Here is a 15,580-nt window from a genome sequence, read left to right on the forward strand (position 1 = left end):
CCTGCCATGACCCTGGCATCAGGCCAGCCCGGGAGCCTCTCACATGATGGGGTACCACCTGCCAACACCAGTCACCTCAAATAAGATTTGGGATGGAGGGGAGTTTCCAAAGGATAAAAGTGATGTGCTGTGGAAATAATTATCCTGTTCCAGAAATCTTTACACTATATGCTATTTTGAAATTGAATTTTAAAAAAACTATAAAATGCTATTAGCCCAAATCCTTTCATTTTTTTACAGTCATTATTTTTCCATAGTCAAGTATTTTTATTTTGTGGATGGGGTTAAGTCAGTTTAGTTGGATATAACATGATATAATTAGCATTATAGGTATCTATTATCTTTCAAAATAAATTAAAATCTTCTTGGAACAACAGTCATGCTTATACTTCTTATACACCTATATAGCAGCTGTCATTTTGCTATGTCTATGATAGACATTCAATAAATACTAAATATGATCCAAAGTTTTTAAAAGTTATTGATACCCAGAGAACCCCCTACTAACCTCTCATAACCACTTCTACTGGTATCGAAAGTGCCAGCATCCGAAAGCGTACAAACAGATTATGACAATCCCCCATCCACCTCAACTCAAAAAACACCAATCTGTGACACAGCTGAGAACCAGGAACATGGTCTCTGTGTGTCTGTGTGTGTGCATATGTGTGAGTGCAGGTAAATGTTGATTTTGTTTTATAGCTTTTGTTTTTTGTTTTTGTTTATAAGAGAAATGGGGAAAAGACAGACCCTAAAAGGCCAAAGCAGAAAACCTGTAAGAGAGCCCTTTAGGCTTTCACTGACAGTGAACTTATTTTTTACTTTATGTATCATTTTAACATTTCAGGGTTTTTCAAGTTTTTACACTGAATGTTTTACATATATCATTCATTCTTAAAAGAAAATCCAAAAACATCTGCTACCTATGATTCTCCTGCAAGAATGGAATGTGCACAACAAGGGAAATAAGTGACAGTAAAGAGGCCACCTAAAGGTGGGAGATAATGTTCACAAACCACACATCAGATAGGGGGTCGCTATCTAAAATAAGGAACTCCAACAAATCAATAGCAAGAGAATAATTAACCCAGTTCCAAAATGGGCAAAAGACCTGAACAGACATTTCTCAAAAGAAGAGATACAAATGGCCAACCGATAATGAAAAACACTCAACATCTCTAATCATCAGAGAAATGCAAATTAAAACCACAAGATATGACCTCACACCTGTTAAAATGGCTATTATCAAAAAGAGAAATGTTAAACAGTGGTGAAGACGTGGAGAAAAGGAAGCCCTCGCAAACTGTTGGCAGCAACGTAAACTAGTGCATCCATTTGGAAAACAGTATGGAGGTCCCTCAGAAAGCTAAAACTGGAACTACCAGGTGATCTGGCAACCCCACTACTGAGTGTGTACCGGAAGGATTAGAGGCCAGCATGTCAAAGAGATATCTGGGCTCCCATGTTAATCTCAGCATCATTCATAATAGCCAAGATATGGAAACAACTTAAGTGCCCATCAACAGATGAATGGACAAAGAAAACATAGTATATTGATATACACACAATGGAATACTACTCAGCCTTTAAAAAGAAAGAAATACTGTCATCTGCAGCAACCTGGAAGAAGCCGGAGAACATTATTCTAAGTAAAACAAGCCAGGCACAGGCAGACAAATACTATAAGATTTCACTTAAGTGTGGAACCTGAAAAAGTCAGTCTCATGGAAACAGAAAATAGAAAAGTGATTATCAGAGGCTGGGAGGATGGGAGGGAAGGGAAGATGTTGGTCAAATGGTACCGAGTCTCCGTGAGAGCACGGGGAGACATTGTAGGGACCTATTGCACAGCATGGTGACCACAGTTAATGACCAAGTATTACATATTTCAAAATTGCTAATAGATTTTTAACATTCTCACCACAAAAAAATGTCAAGTAGGTGAGATAGATATGTTAATTAGCTTGACTGAATCTTTCTACAATGTATATACATAGATCAAAACATTATACTGTACCCCATATATATATACACAATTATTGCCAATTAAAAATAAGTAATGTTAAAAATACATGCATTTCTATGAAAAAAAGTGAAACAAATAAACTTTTAATAAAGTTTTTTTATTATAAAACAAAAGAACTGGAAAGTGTTGGGACCAGAAGTGTAATAAAAATATATTCTCCATTTTATTTATCATTCACATAATTAGGAAAACAAGTTTTAATTCTGTGAAAGGAGGGCTGAGTGGTATGTCTGTCCCGATGTGTGTGCACACGTCAGAACTATCAGCTTGGGGAGGGGAGCTGAGCGCTCAGCCTGCCCGGGAAGGAAGGACAGCACATCCAGGCAGGGACAGCCGCCAAGGCTGGTCAGTGATGGCGCCTGCCCGGGTCTGGGGAAGCGCGTTGACCCACCACGTTGACTTCTCCAGCGGGAGGGCCGGTGGGCCTGCTGCTGAATTTATGGTATCTATTATTGAGCTGTAGATCAACCTAGATATTGCATGTCAGTGTAAACACCTTTTCACACTCTTCACCATATAACTTGTCATTTTTAATCTCCTACATCGATGTTAAACATCTCCTTACCATCAAACTGTAAATACAGCATGGACCATTTTTCTACATGACTAAAAAGAGTGACTGAAGAGCTGATTAAAAAAAAAATCCTTGATTTATTTCACCTGAGGTTCCTCAGGAATATGCCATGATTTATGTCCCAGCACAGGCTGTCTGATTAGTTCACTCTGGGCTAAAAAGGCAAACCATTAAAGGCATTAAAATTTCAACAAGAATGCGGCCTCCACTGTAAGCACAATAGTGACATCTTGTGCCTAGCAGCACAGGCGTTAGCGGCAGCGCTGCCACTTCCCGGGGAGAGTCTGGGGCCTGAGGAACCAGCACGCAGCCAGCCGGACGCGCCAAGTGCACTGAAACTGTCTCACAGTGTTGCGGCAACCCGGCACGCTGTTCTGTGACTTTTCACTTAGTGTATACGGCACACAAAGGTGTAGTCGTGTAGCCTTTTCTCTTTATATGAGAAGGTGTGGGTGTAAAGCAAAGAGCACTGTGCCAAGAGTCCAGGGGCCAGGCCCCAGCCCTAGCTCTGGTCATCATGAATTCATGGCACTATTTCCTCCTCTATAAAATAAAGGCCTGAAGTCTGAGGTCAACCACAGGAATATCTTCACATTTATAGTTCTTGAATTATTTTAATTAGGCACACTATCAAAAGGAAATAGTAAGCATGTGCCACTGTGCATTGCTACATGTGTATCATGTTAAGACAAAGACTGTCCTCAATGTCCCTCTCAAGCCTTTCATGGTTACCTGTAGTCACACTGACTACCGACCACGAACCTTCGGCAGCGCCCAGAGAGCCCAAATGCTGCTGGTGCACCTGGCGGTGGCCAGGGGCCCCCTGATCAAAGCTGGGCTCAGCCAAAGGGCACCGCTGCTCCTCGTGTCTCTTCCCTGGGCCATCGCAGGCAGTTCTCCAAGCCGGGGAGGAGGCCAGGCGTGAGCAAGGACAACAAGGCGTCCAAGCTCGGGGCGCATGACTGGCCACCAGCTCATGGGCCAGGTTCTATTGGTCAAAGCAAGTCCCACGTGTGAATCCAAAGTCGATGGGCAGGAAAACGCACGCCCCCTCACACCCTCGCAGGGGCAACGGCAAAGCCAGCTGGTGAAGCACGCGGTGGGAAGAGGCAGAAGGAGGAAGGAGCGCAACACATCACTGGACACCAAGGGAAAAGGGACGGCAGGGAGAGGCCCGTCTGCACTGGGTGCTCCTCACAGGAACACACTCCAACCCAACTGCAGAATTAATTTCATATGCATTTGTTTTGACTACCTCTGATGGAGACCTGGTGTTAGGCCAGGATCACAGAACTGGTTCGACAACCTCCTGCTGTGTCTGAACTCAGGCTCTGCACCTCCCACCCAGACCGTGCCTCCACTGGCCAGGAGGACTCCTGCACTGAATGCTAAGGGGGCTTCCGGCTCCTCACGCGAAATACCAGAAAATACACACGCTATAAACACGAGCTTCATCCGACCACTCTTTCAAAACACATGCTCAAATTCAAATTAATAACGCAGACAGTTTGTAATCTAAAGCAAAAAATTTAAAATTTCCTTTTTCTAAAGAACTTTAGAATAAAAACCTAGTTGTGAGAAACCTATGAATACATTATTCAACAATTTGGATGTAAAATTATTTTTAATTTGTTGGGACTGAAGTAATATTTTCTTTCTTGATATGATGATATTTTCATCCAAGCATATTTTTGTGAATTTTATGTTTGACTTAGTCTGTATCTGGCATGTTTTGTGAATGGATTTGAAAGTGTCTACTAATGTCAAAGTTAAGGGCCTGAGAAAACACTAAATTACAAAACTTTTTAACAATTTAAAATATTCAGTTAAGTCTTAGCTGCAGAGTAACAAATACATAAAATACGCAGAGGGTCTCTTGGGAAGGACACTGAGAACTACGGCCCTAACCTGCTGTTGGCTCGTAAGTGGACACATGGCAGAAAACGAGGGGGTGCTGACCCCACTCTGACTTTTGGAAAATCTCCCTTGCCGCAGTCGCCATCCTGTGAATAGCCAGGGAGCATTTAGACAGCAGACAATGATGAGGAAGAGGTGAGAAGGCAGGAGAAGGAGGCCTGTGACCGTCAGAAGTGGGTTGTTTCAAAGCTCTGGGAGACTCCAGGAAGCCTGCCGCGGTGTGAAGGGGGGTCACAACGCCTGCAATTTGCTCTCCGTGGTCCAGCAAAGCAGCCACGAGCGCACGTGGACAGGGGCAAAGGCAGACATGGCTGAGACGCCAACAAATGACCGATCTGCGCAGAAGGTACCTGGGTGCTCCCAGGGCATTCTGTAAGACTCCCTCTGTGCTGGGAACTTTTCTAAATGAAAGAACACAAAGCACATGAAATAAATAAACGAATACCTCCTGGAGGCTTCAGGTCAAAATGTCGTAATAGAGTCCGCTCTCCAGGGACCCTCTCAGCCCCAAACCTTCACCACGCTGGGTAAAATCTACCAAGCAAAAACAAAACAAAAAAAAGACATAATCAAGCTCAAAATTAGCCAAATAGCTCTACGAATCGAAAGTGATACAAAAGTAGAAAGCTGGGAGCAGGACTGAAGACCAAGCCTGCTATAAGTGGGGTCTGGAAACGGACCATGACCGCAGTGATTCAGTGCCTCTGGGGCGACAGGCAGGAGGGGCTCGTGCAAAAGGAAGATCGGAGCAGACTCACTAAACACGGCCAGCAGGACATTCGTAATGAACACAGAAGGACAACACAAGAACAAAGCCAGGCACCATTCCTCCTTTGGATTATAAATGCAAAAACTCCAAATAAAAAATTAGCAAATCAGCAGTGTATAAAGATCGTTTATCATGACAAAGTAGGACTTTACTTAAGAATGTAAAATGGTTTAGCACCAGAACATACATAAAGTAAACAAGTTAACCTAACAGATTAAAGAAGAAAACCCATATGCTCTCCTTAGTCGATTCAGAAAAATCACTTTATGAACTTCATGATTACTCATGTGCTTAAAACCAGGGGTCCTCAAACTTTTTAAACAGGGGGCCAGTTCACTGTCTGTCAGACCATTGTAGGGCTGGACTATAGTTTTATAAAAACTATGAACAAATTCCTATGCACACGGCACATATTTTATTTTGAAGTAAAACAATAAACAGGCAAAAATACCCGCATGTGGCCCGCGGGCCATAGTTTGAGGATGCCTGGCTTAAACAATACAGAAAACAGAGAGGAACTTCCTTAACCTGAAAAAAAATCTCAAAAACTCACGGCAAGAATCCCTTCTTGCTATAATGAAGTTGCTTGTGGTAAACCACTGTTCCTGCCAAGAATAAACAGAAAATCTAGAAAAAATACCCCAAAAAAGTCTGTTGGGATGCACTGAAGAGCCACTGAGGCAACAAGAACGTGAGGGAACAAAACGTTGGCGCAGCGTGCACAGCACTGAGCCGGGACATTCTGCAGCTCTGCCCACCCGTGCTCCTGCTGATGCGGACACGGAGCAAGGCCGGGCGTCCTAAGGCCCCGCTAAGGGCAGAGACCCCGCCAGGGCTCTGGCAGCCCCATGAGGGTGAAGAACTGACACTGGAGACTCCAGGATCCCAGTGACAAGGGAAGGGACAAAAGCCAGTCACAGCAAGTAGTCAGCTTTTCCCCTCCAGACACATGCTGGATTATGAAGCTGCAAGGGCAGAAAGCCACAGAGACAGAAAGAAAAGCCCTGAGACATAATAGTGAGTTCTCAGCAAGCTGCCAAAAAACAGCATCAAGGACTGGAGGTCAGGCCCTGCTATGGGGACAGCCTGGGGGTCAGCAGGGCCTTCGGCTGAACCACCCAGGAGAAGGGACACCGGAGCCCTCCCCCAACCACCGCCCGGCCCCCCATCCGCGCAGGCTGGGACCCCACTCCACCTGCCGGGCACAGCAGGCGGAGGCCGTCTCTGAGAGCGGGTGACGACGGGAGATTGTATGATTGTCCACACGCAACGTCCAGCCTTCAGAGGAGGGGGTGCCATGCATGTAGCGAGGCAGAACCATGTGACCAAAATCGAGGAGGAACAAGCCACTAGAAACAGACCTGCCTTTGATGCACATGTTGAAATTATCAGATAAGTAATTCAGAATAGTGTATGAACATGTTCAAGGAAGCGATGGGGAAAATGATGAAAAATGGGTAATCTCAACGGAGAACCAATATCTAAAAAGAACCAAATGGGAACTTTAGAACTAAAAAAATACAACTGAAACTAAGAACTCGATGGATGGTTGTAACAGCAGATGACACCCAGCAAAAGGAAGTACCGTGAACTGAGTCCAGGTCGACAGAAAATATCCAAACCAGACACAGAAGGGAAAAGGTGGAGACCACAGAAAAGAAGACGCGGGACCTGTGGGACGCAGGGGAGGGTCTAACACACGGGTCACTGGGCTCCGGCGGAGCAGGAGAGCAAGCGCAGGACGATCACTGTCTGAGGGGATAAGGAGAAAACGTTTTCTGGCACTAAAGGAAGACATCATCAAGCCAAGCCACAATTTACAAAGTTCTGCAAATTCCAAGCAGGATAAATAGAGGGTAAAGAACAAAACCCTCCACAAATACCACCCTTGCTGCTAAAAGGTTTAAAGCACAGCAAAATACCGCATACACCCATAAGCCACAGCCTGAGCGGTTTCACAGTCCATAAAACCAGCAAAGGATTAAAAACCACATTATACTTTTTTGAAGTTGGCAAATCAATTTTTAAAAGACAAGCAAATCGCTGACTTTTCCAAGCCTAGGAGGCTTCACATCATTAGACCAAAAGCCCAGAGCCCCTCGTCTGTCTGGGCACCACCCCATTCCTTCCAGGCTGACTGGCCAGACTGCCCCCGGGCTCCTGGGCTTTGCTCCTCCTGAGGCTGCTTGTCCTGGAGGAGCAGGCTCCCTCGGCCCCCAGCCCGCCTGCCGGGCTCCAGGTCATCACGGCAACGATTCCACCAAACGTCCTCCAGGACCTAGATGGCCACCATACCTACAGCCCACGACCTTTGCTTCTTCGCGCTTGCCCTGGCCCCTAAGCCAATGCGCGTTATTTTAGGGGTTTGTCACCACACGTCCCCATTCACAGGCCCACGTTTCTGACTGGGGCACTGAGCCCAGATACAGTGAACAAAATGGACAGCAGCTTCCTTCACTCGCACCACAGCACGGCCCAGAGCTGGCCAGCGGGTCCCCAACACCGGGTGATGCTGCCCCTGAATGGAAAAATTCAGCACTGTAAAACATCACTTCTCCTTAAATTAATAATATAACTTCTACCCAAATCCTGATGAGACTGCTTTAGGAATTTGAGAAAAATGATTTTAAAATTCATCAGGAATCTTAAATACTTACAAAAAGAAGAATTAGGGAGGCTGGTGCTACTAGATAATAAAACATACAAACAGTAACTACAACAGTCTAGAACAGGTGGGAGAAATATTCAAACACACCAGAACAAAATATAGCCCAAGAGCAGACACTAGTACATTTGGGAATTTCACATATAAGAGGCATTTTAAATCACTAAAGTGGCCTATTCAAGAAATAGCACTTAGGACAACTGCATTGCTATTTGGGAAAAAAATCTGATCTTTATCTCACATCTTACCTTGTAATAAATTATAGGTAGACTAAAGTTGGAAGGGGAAAAATAAGACATTAAGATAATAGAGATAATTATATGACTATTTCTATAATGTATGAGTGGAAAGAGCTCTGTAAGACAGACATCAAAGCAGAAACTATAAATATTGGTTGGCATGAAAATGTAAAAGGTCTTCATGCCGAAAAGAAAATACTGTTTATTGACTAAAATGCAAATAGTAATATAACTATATCAAGAGGGAGGGCCTGAGTGACTTGAAATAATTAAAATCTCATCAATCATGAGAAAATGGAAAGACCTCGTTCAAACCGCTGAAATCAAGGACTTGCGGAATCCTGCAATAGCAGGGATTTGAGAAAGGGAATATAACATCAACGCTAGAGAAAAAGGGGTGTCCTCATTCAAGGCTGGAAACGTGAGAAACACGAGTTGTTACAGTTTTCTTCACTAAATCTGGCAACCATAGAAAAGTATATATCTATCAATTTTTCTATATATTCCTATCCCAAAGAGCAAAAAGCACCAATATGTAACCACCAAATATGTACCTATACAGGAGTCTTATTAAAGCCTACTTTTAATTGGCAAAAAAAAGAATTAAAAACAAAATAAAAATGGGTGTAGGTATACAGACTGTGGCACAACGCCATGGAGTCCACTAATGAGAATGGGCTAGAACTATACCAATGGACTTGGAGGGACTACCTGTGTCTCCTTCTTATGTGTTTATTCTGTATTTATTATAATAAATTGTGTTAAGTATAAGAAAAAACAAGATGTATAGAAATGTATACAAAATGAATATACTCACGTAAAGCAGCGAACTAAAACACATATATGCCAGCACATGTGCAGGTATTAAGTACGCCTGCAGATGAGAACAGCATGAACATTCACACACTGCAACTTCACCAATTTTGGTGTGGGGCTGAGAGAGAATTTCAGAGGGATGTTAAGATGCAAAATGAACAAGAGGTAGGAAAAAAAATTAAAATTATGCATGAAACTATTCTGTGTGAAATGAGAGAGCTTGGCCACGTCCCCAACATTGACGTCTGGCATCACAGGGTGGTGCCTGTTTAGATGAACTTTATTTTCCCCCTGCATTTTTGTTTGAGACTTTTGCAATGTTATACCATGATGTAATCAGAAAATAAATTGCTCTAGGTAGCCAAGCGGTGTGAATCAAATTGAAGCCAAAGGAAGCAGAAGAAAATAATAAAGAGTTGAAAATTAATAGAAAATAGACCAGAGGGGGGAAAAAAATCAATGTTTTTTTTTTTTGAAAGATCAGTAAAGTTGATTCATTTAGGTAGGAAGAAACAGAAAGAACACAAATTGCCAATATCAGGAACAAAAGAGGAGACTGCAATAAATAAATAATAAAATAGACGATAGGCGAATAGTATGAACAATCGTATGACAATGATTCAACAGCTTAAGAAAAATAATAAATTCTGTGAAACAAATTACCAGTTTAAGAAGAAATAAAATGTAAAATGTAAAAAGATGCAAAAAATAAAAGAAATTGATTTAATAATTTAAAGCCTTCTTATGAAGCCTTTCTGCAAAATCCCAGACCCAGAGGTAAATTCTACCAAACCTTTAGGAAAGCAAATAGAGGAAAAAGGACCATTCCTAACCCATTTTTGTGAGGCCAGTTTTACCCTGAAATCAAAACCAGACATGGCATCACAAGAAAAAACTACAGACTATATTCTGAGTGAGCATAGATGCCACAAAGCTTATCTGAATATTAGTAAATTTGAATGAGCAATATATAAAGGGATATTATAAAGGATAACACACTATTTGCCAATATCAAGAATAATAGTAAGTTTTTGGCAAACTAGAAATAAAAGGGTTCTTTGTCAACCTGGTAAGAAGTGTCTAGGCAAAGCCAGCAGCTACCATATTTAATGGTGAAAAACTCAACGCTTTTCCTTAGGCCTGGGAACCAGGCAAGGAGACCCCTCTCACCACTCCTAAGGAAACATCACACTGGAGGCCCAGCCATTCCGATTAGCCAAGAAAGAGAAATAAAAGGCATACAGATTGGAAATTTAAAAAAGGAAAATTATTTTTATTTGCAGATGGCATTACTGTGTATGTAAGAAATCCTAAGGAATCTATAAGGAAAACTAGTCAAACTATTGAGTTCAGCAAGGTTTCAGGATATGAGGTCAATATACAAAAAATCAATCGCATTTCTATAGACAACAAACAATTTAAAATTTTAAAAATTTAAATGCCATTTACAAAAGCATCCAAAAATATGAAATAATTAGAGACTAGTCAGTATAAGACCTATACCCTGAAGATTCTAAGATATCACTGAGGGAAGTTAAATAAGAGCAAAATAAGTGAAAAGCTGTCTCATGTCCATGGATTGGAAGGTTTAACACTAAGATGGCAATTCTGTGCAAATTGATGAATAGATTCAATGCAGTCTCAATCAGAATCCCAAAAACTTATTTTTAATTGCCAAGTTGATTCTGAAGTTTATAAGGAAATTCAAAGGACCTATTTTATTAATACAAAAGAACTTATACTGTATATAGTAAGTTTTGGATTCAAAACTTACTATAACCCTGTAATGACCATGACAGCATGGTAAGGACATAACAATAGACATATAGATCAAGGAACTATATGAGTCCAGAAATAGATCACACTTATATGGCCAATTGATTTTCGACCAAAATGCCAATGTAATTCAACGGGGAAAGGAAAAACTTTTTAAGAAATGATACTGAAATAACTAGATATCTGACCTTACCTCACCCCATACAAATTAATTTAAAATGAATCACAGACCTAACCCTAAAACTAAAATCATAACTCTTCTAGAAGAAAACATAGGATAAAATCATTGTGATCTTTGGTTAGGCAAAGAAGTTGTAATAAACATGAAATGCTTATATTCTTTTTTTTTTTTTTTAATTTTAAAATTTACCAGACAATGTCTCTGCAGAAGAAATGCTTATATTCTAAAAGAAAAAAATTGATAAATTGGACTTCATCAAAATTATAATATTTTGTTCATCAAAAGACATTAAGAAAACAAAACAGAAAACCACAGATTAGAAGAAATTATTCTTAATACATATGTTTGATTCTTTTTTTTTTTTTTTGAGACAGAGTCTCACTTTGTTGCCCAGGCTAGAGTGAGTGCCGTGGCGTCAGCCTGGCTCACAGCAACCTCAATCTCCGGGGCTCAGCGATCCTCCTGCCTCAGCCTCCCAAGTAGCTGGGACTACAGGCATGCACCACCATGCCCGGCTAATTTTTTGTATATATATATTTTTAGTTGGTCAATTAATTTTATTTCTATTTATAGTAGAGACGGGGTCTCGCTCAGGCTGGTTTCGAACTCCTGACCTTGAGCAATCCGCCCGCCTCGGCCTCCCAAAGTGCTAGGATTACATGCGTGAGCCACCACGCCCGGCCAATACATATGTTTGATAAAGTCTTGATACTTAGAATTTAAAAATAACACAATTCAATAATAAGGAGATAAATAACCCTAAAAAATAAATGAAAAAGGATGTGAGCAGTTATGTCACCAAAGAAGATGTCATATTCAAAGGGCCAATCAACACATGACAAGATATTCCACATCATAAGGCATTAGGGAAATGCAAATTAAAACTGTGATGGGATATCACTCCACATCCATTAGAATGGTAAAAAGAAAAATGACTTATACAGCCAGGTGTGGTGGCTGACACCTATAATCTTGCGGGAGGCCAAGGCAGGAGGATTGCTTGAAGCCGGGAGTTTAAGACCAGCCTAAGCAAAAGTGAGACTCTGTTTATAGAATAGAAAAATTAACCAGGCTTGGTGGCACACACCTGTAGTCCCAGATACTCAGGAGGCTGACATAGGAGAATCGCTTGAGTCCAGGAGTCTGAGGTTGCAGTGAGCTACAATGAGGCCACTGTACTCCAACCTGGGCAAAAGATTGAGACCCTATCTCAAAAAAAAGAAAAGTTAATGATATAAAACATGTTACATTTAGCAAAAGTACCACAGTCTATTCATATTTATTCTTTTGTGCCCGCATTGATAAAAACACCTGGTGATTCACCCCCTACGAACACTGGCATCATCTCACACTCTGATCTCATCGAGCTGGCCTGCTGCCTAATTAATGCATTGTGATATCATAGTTTGTGAGGATGCATACTTAAGCAGGGACAAGGCATGAGGCAATGTTAAAGTCAATGCAAAGAAAAGAAATAAATACATTTTAAAGAGCATAGAAGGAAAAAAACTTAGGTGTAATTTTTTTTCGTAAAAACATTCCAGAATTCCTCAATACATATTTTATTAACATTTCAGTTGATGATTAAAGTTCTGTTCATGATCATCTAATCTTGGAAAATAAAGTTAAGAAGGTGCTAACCAATATATTATTTCCTACAAAAGAAGGTGATTTTTGCCCCTTGAAAAACAGAACCCAAAGTGAAACCATTTCTGTTTGAGTCCTGTAAACACGCAAAACATGGACTGCGGAGCCAGCATGACCTGCTCAGAGGAACGTTGGAATGTTATCATTTGCAAACTGGGATAAAGCAGGCATCCAACAGATTCCTCTTCTCCTGATTGGTTCCTGCTCTGGTGTCACAAGCTTGGGGTCCTGAGCCTGTGGGGGACGGGGTGGAGGGTCTGTGCGGGCAGGAAGCGCATCCCGTCGGAAGTCAGATGCCTGGTCAGGGCCTCGGGCCACTCCAGGGCACAAATTACTCCGTTTGGGCCCAACTTGAGCCCAGCAATGGTCCTACTGAGAATTGTAATGAAGACTGAAACGAAGACTCAGCCACAGACACAGCAGGACCGCAGCTCCCATCTGAGCGCCCCTGCCCGTCCTGTAGGGTGGTGGGCAGCTGGTGCCTGCGCTGGCCTTTGCCACCTGGGCTGCCAGCAAGCCACAGCCTTCTTAGCCAGGCACTGTGACCCGTGTTACCTGAAAGAGACAGAATGCCTCCCGCGCTAACCAAGCCTGACTATAAACTTATAGGACGTTACACTATGTTACACGTTACATGTTCACTTCCTAACATGAGTGAAGGAAGAATCCGGGAATCTACAAGTTTGGTTGACCTCATAAAAGAAAAAGTGGATGGCATACATGTTGCCTTTACCAATGCAGCACTGTCCAGGGGACAGGAAGCTTTGAGAACCCAGGACTTCCTGGAAAAGGCACCCCACTGTGAGGCGGTTGCTGGGGTTACAGCCAGTGACTTCCCAGGGCCCTCGTCCCAATGGTGAGATGACCCCACCGGTGCCTGTGAAGCCACTGAAGGCGGCGCTCACCGACACCCTCTTGGAATTCGTCCTCCTGGCTGTGACGCGGCGGCTGTGCCCACAGCGCGCAAGTGTGCTAGCCCCACGCTCTCCTGGCACGCTGAGACCATCTTCTGTTGTTCTGCATTATAAATAATAATAGGGCGGCGTTCCGGATTTATGCATGCCTCATTAATTTATTAATATTTAGGATAAATTTGTCCCTGAGATCTGCAGACTTTAGGGTTAGACCCTAAACCCCAGGAAATCACGATGCCGTCCAGAATAGGAGACAGACAGCTGAGCTGCCTCAGCATGCCCCCCGCCGCCCCCACACGGCCGCTTGCCTAGGAACGTTTTTACTTTCTCCAGGATAAAACCTTCCCTCTTTCATGCAGTAGGAAAAGGCTTTCTCATCTGGCCCAGCCCGGCCATGGGCTCCAGCCACATCTTTCTTACAGGGCACTTCTCAGCAACCCCCATGACCGGCACCCTACACGTCCACCCAAACCCGGCGCTCCCAGCCCCATGCACAAGGGTGTCCCTGTGCCTTTGGCTTCCTGAAACACCTGCCCCAACCTGCCCCCCAAGCTCACTCCGGTTTCAGGTCTTGGTAATGCTGCTTCCTCTTTGCTGTAGACAGAATTTCTCTTTGCTGTAGACAGAATGCCTCCCGCGCTAACCAAGCCTGACTATAAACTTATAGGACATTCTCACATGAGTAAAGGAAGAATTGGGGAATCTACAAGTTTGATTGACCTCGTAAAAGAAAAAGTGAAGACGTAAATATTGCCCCCTCCAGGCCAACTGGGGCTCCATCCTCAGTGTCCCACATCCCCTGCAGCCAGGATGCCACTGTAATATCTGGCTTATCCATCTGCCCCTAGACCGTGAGCCCCTAGAGATGAGCGGTTCTGTAACTTAGTGTTTAGATCCCTGTGATTCACAGCCTACTAAGCACACATGCTGTAGGTATTCCTCAGATACTAACTGAATACCTAGAGTGAGATTTACCTCTGTGTCAGAGGAAACCAAACGTAGAGAGCTTTCCGGGCATTTCTGTACGGTACCAGGAACCACGGTCGGGGATAAGGATGACTGACGGAGCCCTGAAGAAGCTTGCCACGGCCCAGGGCTGGAGTGCAGGAGGTGGGAGCTGCGCTTCTCCCCACTCTCGGCCCCCAGGCCGGCCCGGGGCCTGTCAAGAGGCCTCAGGTGAGGGCGGCGTGTGCGGCAGCCAGCCCAGGCCTGGGCGGGGCCCACAGCGAGGAAGGGGAGAGAGGGCAGGAATCACAGTGCAAACACAGGACAGAGACAAAACCCCAGGCCAGTCCTCCAGGGCGGCTGGGCCTAGGCACCTGTTCATCCACAAAAGGACCTAAGTCTGAAGTTGCCTGCAGACACATTTTCTCCTGACGATTTTTCTAAATTGGGTAAAGAAAGGTATTAAATCCAATTTATAATATAATAAATTTTCCAAATTTGAAAGCCCACTTTATATTCTACAGGGCAGATTCAGGCTGGAGGAATCTTATCCTAACACTCACATGCTCCTACAGATTGCTTTTTGACCGTGAATACCTCGTTTTATAGTCCCATTTTTCTAAGTGATATCCTGAACTAAGGAATAATTTAGATAATAAATCCATTTCAATTACTGTCCATTAGAAGACAGGAAAACATTAAACCCAACCAAAGCTGTGGGAATTATGGGTTGCCCTTTCAGGTGGAAATTCATTTAATGCGGCCATAGGTAACACCACTCGATCCAGCACGTGTTCTTTCTTATGAAAAGAGCGCTCCGCGTTCCAACGACAGGTTTCTCTACCACACTTGTGAAGGACGAAACCACAGCCGTTTACTCTTCCCGACACAAAACCAGACTCCATGGCAGGAAGAGACGACCGTGGCCGGACTTTTTGACTCCCTGGCCGACTCACTCTCCTCCTCCTCCTCCTCCTCCTCCTCTCTGTGACGTCCCTTCCTCAGCCAGCTGCAGCTCCTGAGCTCTTCCTACACTTCCAGACAGACGCAGACAGCACCCACTGTGGGGGCTGGGAGGCCCAATTTCACATCCCTCGGAGAATCCGATTGG

General features: G+C 43.4%; 1 long non-coding RNA gene across 1 annotated transcript in view; it reads right to left on the bottom strand.

Annotated features, from left to right (window-relative positions):
- Window positions 1-4,226: 4,226 nt before the first annotated feature.
- Window positions 4,227-15,580, bottom strand: part of LOC105883229 (uncharacterized) — a 55,891-nt gene continuing 44,537 nt past the window's right edge. Inside the window, exon 3 of the long non-coding RNA XR_012920970.1 lies at window positions 4,227-4,918. This is a non-coding gene — a long non-coding RNA (uncharacterized LOC105883229). The remainder of the gene's footprint in view (window positions 4,919-15,580) is intronic.

The sequence above is a fragment of the Microcebus murinus genome, chromosome 9 (assembly GCF_040939455.1).
Source record: "Microcebus murinus isolate Inina chromosome 9, M.murinus_Inina_mat1.0, whole genome shotgun sequence".
Taxonomy (NCBI): domain Eukaryota; kingdom Metazoa; phylum Chordata; class Mammalia; order Primates; family Cheirogaleidae; genus Microcebus; species Microcebus murinus.